This window comes from Podarcis pityusensis (assembly GCF_964106645.2).
Source record: "Podarcis pityusensis genome assembly, chromosome: 13".
Lineage (NCBI taxonomy): Eukaryota > Metazoa > Chordata > Lepidosauria > Squamata > Lacertidae > Podarcis > Podarcis pityusensis.
Genome location: NC_138038.1, coordinates 11022984 through 11029801, shown reverse-complemented (window position 1 = coordinate 11029801; position 6818 = coordinate 11022984). Strand labels below are relative to the sequence as shown.

Here is a 6818-nt window from a genome sequence, read left to right as displayed (position 1 = left end):
CAACCCCAGAGTTGGTCATGACTGGATCTAATGGTCAGGAGTACCTTTACCTAAATGTCTATCTAATACCTTTTGGAATGAATTGCTTGGGCTGTTGATCATTGGGCACCCTGAGGAAATAAATATTTATGTATTTTGCTGTCTTCTTTGATTTTAGCAAACATTTGCAAATTTATTTTAAAGTGTTACTCAGCGGGGGGTTGGCTATGCGTAGCAGAAAAGGGGTTCTCCGGAAGTTTCATCCCATCCTTCCGGAAGTCTCATCCCATCCTTCCCACCTAATAATCCCAGGTGAGATATATGAATTCGTTCTGCATTCTGTATTTCTGCACTTGAGTTGCACATCGGTCCCTGGCTGCGTAGAGATGACGACGACTGCTGACTTGCGCAAACGTGCGCGCTGCAAGCCTTCGAGCAGCAATCAAAACGCGATGCTTCCCGTCCAAGATTCTCCTCTTCACTCCCAGCTCGCTCGCTCCTCTTCCCCCCGCCCCCGCGGCGCTGTCTCCGCCCAGCTCTCTGATTGGCTCCTCGCTCCTGCCTGACGCACCGCGCGCAGCTGCTGAGACCCCGCCCTCCGAAGTAAGCCCCACCCCCCGGCGCATCGTGCCACAGAGATAGAAAATGTAGAGTAACACGAAACGGAGAGTAAAAAAAAAAGAGGCAATATTTAGCAGGCTATCCCACCCCGCCGCGCTTGGGGGCCCATAGAAAGCAATGGAGATACACGAGGTTTTGGGGAGCACCGCGAGCGCCCAGGATGAAAACAGAAGCAGGATCAAATATTTTGTTTTAGTTACTTATTTATTAAACTTTTTGGTTGCTCATCTTCTCAAAGTCTCTGTGCGACTTGTAGCAAACACACACACTCTCTCTCTCTCTCTCTCTCTCTCTCTCTCACACACACACTCTCTCTCTCACACTCACTACCATCAAGATTTTATTTATTTTATTTACTTATTAAGCTTATTAATCACTTGACACCTGAAGGTCTTCATGCAACTGGCAGCAAATATATATACACACACACAAAATACTGTTAAATACTTATTTATTTTATTTATTCTTATTTGTCATTTGAAGGTCATTTATCAACTTATTAGTCATTTGTCAAAGCCCTTCTCGGGGGGTTGGCCACTGTTGTATGCTAGGGCTGCCATACATTACCAGGATTTCAAAGGCGGAATTGAATTCCGGGGGAAATATCTGAAAGGCAGTGCTTTGTCCTGGATCTTAGGGAAGTCAATTGAAAAATCAGGGTTTTCGGCATTCCTTCAAAAAAACTCAATAACTTTCAAGGTGTCCTGGTTTTTACTTTTTGAAATATGGCAACCCTATATGCTGACAGGTGAGAGCTGAGTGCAGGGTAGTAGAGACCAAAGGTGGACAAAGTACTGCAAAAGGAGCATGATGTTTTCCCCTTCAGAGGTACTACACCTAACCTAACACCAAAAACTCTTATCCTAAACCTCCACTGCCTTGGAGGGATATCTTTGTCAGGAAAAGAAAGGCTAAAAAGCAAACGCTACACAAATCCAGAGTGGAGTCTCTAAGACACTTGGATGGTGTCTTGTACGTCTCCTTCCGGCAACTCCGGCAACCAAGCTGGTGCCAAATGTATTGCTTTGCTGTCCTTTGAACCACATTGGTGAGGCCAAGAGTGGGGTCTTGTCGCCTGGGCAGCCCAGGACCTCCAGACGCACTGCCCAGGCTGGCGCCCAAGGAGGTTACTTTGGTGCTGCTAACACAATGGTTTGATTTCACCCCTGGAGGTGCACTCCATTGTCTCTTGAGACAGAGGGATGCTGTTGTAGGAAAATCCTTGGGCTCACTTTGGATTACCAAACAAAGACGCTAGCCAAGAATATAGGAGCAAAACAGCAGCCAGTAGGCTTGATCTTTATTCAACAACAGCACTTCCAGCCACCACATGGGAGAAGCAGGGAGAAGTCCAGAACAAAGGAGGGTTCAAACTTTTACCAGTTTCCAAAATTACCAGTAACACCCATAAACCGACATCACAACTACATCATAGTTACATCACACAAGGGGAGGGATATGTGGCAGTAACCTGAGTACCAGGGCTTGCCCCCTACCCTTCCCTGAGCTCCACTTTACACCCATCAAGTAAGACAATACTGTAGTAATATTTACAAGTTCCTGGTGCTCTTGGCCAAGCAATCACACTTCTTTGTCTAGGATAGGACTGCTATCTAATTTTGAATGGTCCGCTATCAACAGGTGATGACTATTCATCTAGCACCCATCTGCCAGGATGCCGGGGATTATGTCATTCCTGCAACAATGCCAACAGTGTATATATTATATATGTACACTGCATTACAAAGTTTTCTATAAATGTGACATGAAGACTGGCAACATCAACCCTGCTGTGTGGGAATCCTTTGCAGATGACCACCACATTGCCTGGAAACAATCAGGTTGTGTACCCACAGAAGTGAACTGAGGAGACATGACAACTGGGAGGAACACAGAGAGAGAAACGCCACATTACACCTGCATCAGCGCAACCGGATGGTTACATCTGCTGCAGCTGCAATAAAACATATCTCTTCTGTGTTGGTTTCTGCAGCTGCAGCAGGCGCTGTAACGCTCCAATGGTTTGACTTCACCCTCCCCCCCATGGCGCACTCCCTTCCACTGTCTCTCAAGACCGACAGATGTGAACGACAATTACAAGGTATAATACAGTGGTACCTCAGGTTACATACGCTTCAGGTTACAGACCCCGCTAACCCGGAAATATTACCTCGGGTTAAGAACTTTGCTTCAGGATGAGAACAGAAATCGTGCTTCAGCGGCACGGCAGCAGCAGGAGGCCCCATTAGCTAAAGTGGTGCTTCAGCTTAAGAACAGTTTCAGGTTAAGTACGGACCTCCAGAACAAATTAAGTACTTAACCTGAGGTACCACTGTATAATATTATGTTGACAGATTAGTAGTTTACATAATGAAGACACTGAGACACCGTGCCCCCTCCGGGAGAGAGTCAGTGGGTGGCAACACAAAGAACGGGGCCTTTTCTGCGGTGGCTCCCTGCTTGTGGGGTGTTCTCCCCAGGAATGCTGACCTGGTGCCTTGATTACATATCTTTAGGTGCTGGGTGAAAACATCCCTCTTCTCCCAAGGCCTTTGGCTAATTACACAATCTATGGCCTTTTATGATGTGAGTGGCGCTGTGGTCTAAACCACTGAGCCTTGGGCTTGCCAATCAGAAGGTCGGCGGTTTGGATCCCTGCAATGGGGTGAGCTCCCGTTATTCAGTCCCTGCTCCTGCTCACCTAGCAGTTTGAAAGCATGTCAAAGTGCAAGTAGATAAATAGGTACCGCTCCGGCGGGAAGGTAAACGGCGTTTCCGTGCGCTGCTCTGGTTTGCCAGAAGCGGCTTAGTCATGCTGGCCACATGACCCGGAAGCTGTACACTGGCTCCCTCGGCCAATAAAGCGAGATGAGCGCCGCAACCCCCGAGTCGGTCACGACTGGACCTAATGGTCAGGGGTCCCTTTAACTTTATGGTGCACAGATGAAGGGCGGTATATGAATTTACCACAGACCAACAAATAATAAACATTGTTTTCAGACAGACACACCGCTGCCCCATCACACCCAAACCAAAAACTATATTATTCCACTGGTTTATTACAGAGCATCCCTACACGTGTCTAGAAATATCGTCCCACAGAGTTCAGCGGGGATTTCTTCCCAGGTACGTGTCATAATGGTAACAGCATTATAGTTAGGGCAGTTTTCACATGGGAGGCCTGAATAAAAATAAGAATAATGTTTATTCCACGTGAACTCGGCAGTCCTATCAGACAGACTCGCCGCTCTCTTGTTTTCCTAGCTCTATGTACTGCTTTCACGTATTGACGCCGGGAGGGAGCGCGCCTGCTCGCTCGCTCGCCCTCCCGCGCGTGCGCGCGCACACTCCTCCCCGCCCCCTCCCAACCGGAACCGTGACCGTGGAGGTTGCTAGGGAAACGGGAGAGACGCTGCCCGCCGGCGCTTTGGGAGGGAGGAGAGCGCGCGTGAGGGAGGCAGCGGGGGAAAGGAAAGGTGAGGGGGGCAGGGAGGGAAGCAAGGAGGGGCTCCCTTGGGGGTGGGGCGGGGGGGGGTTGACCGGCACCCCCACATTAATTCCAAGCGCCCCTTCGTCAGCCCCTTTGCGGGGCGAACGCGGGAAATCTTCGTCCCCATTACCGTCTATTGGACACACTGACTCTGCCTCCCCCCCCCCCGCCTACCTGAAGTGAAGGGCTCTCCCCCCCCCACGCGGGGAGAAGGGGGCGGGGCGCCCGGGTTTAACCCGACCTCTTCCTCTTCTGGGGAGGCGGCTGAGGGGGAAGGTCTCTTCTCCCCACGGCCATGTTGGTGGTGGCTCCCCCTTTTTGCAGAGGGAAGAAGACCCAGGCACAGGTGGGCACAAGCAGGTGCACCACAGACACAGAGAGACACACTAAAACACAGACACACACAAAAGCGTGCGCGCACACACCACACACACACACAGAAACAGACACAGGACACACACACACAGACAGGCACACACACACAGACACAGACGCACACACACAGACACAGATGGACACAGACACGCACAGACACACAGTCACAGACAGGCACACACAGACACACAGACACAGACAGACGCACACACATATAAAGACACAGACGGACACAGACACACACTCACAGACAGGCACACACACAGACACACACAGACGCACACAGACGCACATGCACACAGACAGAGAGAAAGACACAGGTGTGCACGCACGCACACACACACGATACACCCTGCTGGGGAGCAGCCTCTGGTCCAAATTACACATTTCCCCTATATTATATAAGATGTTTTTTACGCAGCTATTTTTATATATGTGAGGGAGACCCGATCCCCTTCCCAATTTGAGGGGGGTGACAGGACGGACTCGCCTTCCCATCTTCTAAGAAGCTTGGACACCCTCTTCCTCCCTACCCCAGGCTCTCCCCACAACTCTGTTCTGTAAAATATGAGCACAATCAGCGGTTCTCCTCCTAATATGCCTAGGTGTTCCCACTTAGGATGTTTCATATCACAAACGGGTCCCGGAGATGTTGCAAAAGGGTAGCTTGCAACAGCTTTTTAACAAACCAGGTTTTCCTTGGGAAAGGTGAAACTTGGTTAAAGGGGAGAGGGGGTTAGGTGTTCATGAACAGTGCTGGTTCCACAATAAGCGCATCCCTAGAAGCATCCCTCAGTCTATCCGAGAGCCCTCTCCCCCCACCCCTTGTATCCAGGGTTAAGAAGAGACTTGCACCTCCTGCTTCTTTGGCAAACTTGGTGACCCCAAATCCTCTCCACTGTACCATAAATCCTGCTACCCATGGCTGCCAGAATGTCTTTCTGTACTAGTAAAGTTCTTGTTAAAATCTCATTTTCTGAGTTATTTCTATCTCATTGAAAGTGGTTTTGCAACTAATTTAGTGACAACTCTGGCAATTACCTTTCAATACAGCAACCAGGGGTGAACTGTTCTGTATCTACAAACTTGTATTAATTGAGCCGGCATTGACTTACCAAATGGATAGCACCCATGATAATTAAATTCCTTGGGCTCAAGATACGCTATCCAAATATTCTCAATTTCCAAACTTTATAAACTTGAATTTTATCTAGTTCTTGGTGTGCTTATCCTGCATGTTATAGCCACATTTTTATGATTGCAAAATGTATGTCTTTTTCTCACGGCATTATTCATTGCTGTAATCTCTAGGGCCAACTTATAGCAGTGTTTACTGAGCATCCTGCTCAGTTTAGTAACCCTGGACAGAAATATCTGTTAGGGGAGTTGTTTCCACCTGTGACATGTCATAGTTCTCGGAATATTGTTAAGTCACTGGAAGAGCCAAGGGAAACAGAATGTTTAGACTTCAGAGAACCATAGTACCTGGTTGACTTAAACGCCCTATCTGCCTTCTCTCTTATATAACCGTCTTTCATTTTTTTCCCCCATGCCCTTTCCTCCCCTCTCTGTCTCCCTTTCCTTCTCCCTCCTCCCTTTCCTTTTGTTGTACATAGTGTGGCAAACCTGCTTCCAGAGAACCAATTCTGCACAGTAGAGCGCCGCAATGAGAGGGCAACAGCAGCTGCAGTGATCCTGAGCGTGAGTGCTTTAGAGTAAGGCAGAGGTTTTCAACCATTTTGGGTCCACGGCTCCCTTGACCAACTAAATTCTTCCTCTGGCACCCCTGTGGGGTTCAGGAGCCCAGTTATGTCACCCCTTGCCTGCAGAGCCGGCAGCCCCTCACCCCTTTTCGAACCCTCCCTTGTAGAGTGTTCCCTCAACCTCCTCTCTTCTCCCTTCTCCTTGGGAATCCTCTGGGCAGCCACAGCTGCCGTCCCTGGTCTTTGAGCTGCACCCCCTGCCCCAAATAAAGATGCCTCCTTACTCTGCCCCACAGGGGCCTGGGAAGCAACCCCTGGCCAGCCCCTGAGGCACCATGCGCCTGGGAAGCTTGTAGCTAGGGCTGCTGCAACAAACAGCTGTGCAAGCCTTTGGGAGGCAGAGATGCAATAGGGTATCAGAGGAGGGAGGGAAGGAAAGAGGGACAGAGGCCAGTGTCGCCCTTGGCACCCCTGACCCTCATTCAAGGCACCACAAGGTGCCACGGCGCACTGGTTGAAAACCACTGGATTAAGGAGCACAGAAAAGCAAACTGGAACAATTAATGAGTTGCAGAGGTTCCAGCACCCATTAACAAACTATGACCCTTATTGTGTGGAACTGAAATAAGGCGCAGGAGACTGGATTGATG

The 6818-nt window shown here is 49.3% G+C and overlaps 1 protein-coding gene across 5 annotated transcripts in view; it reads left to right on the top strand.

The window, feature by feature from the left end:
- Positions 1-3953: 3953 nt before the first annotated feature.
- The window catches only part of MARCHF10 (membrane associated ring-CH-type finger 10), a 30408-nt gene continuing 27543 nt past the window's right edge, over positions 3954-6818 (top strand). The window contains exons 1-2 of one of the 5 annotated variants that reach the window (XM_080976659.1): positions 3954-4076; positions 6082-6166. The gene's annotated coding sequence lies outside the window, so the exon portion shown is untranslated. Of the gene's footprint in view, positions 4077-4312; positions 4437-5932; positions 6181-6818 lie in introns of those variants that run through there. The other 4 variants (XM_080976661.1, XM_080976660.1, XM_080976663.1 and 1 more) reach the window with 4 other exon arrangements.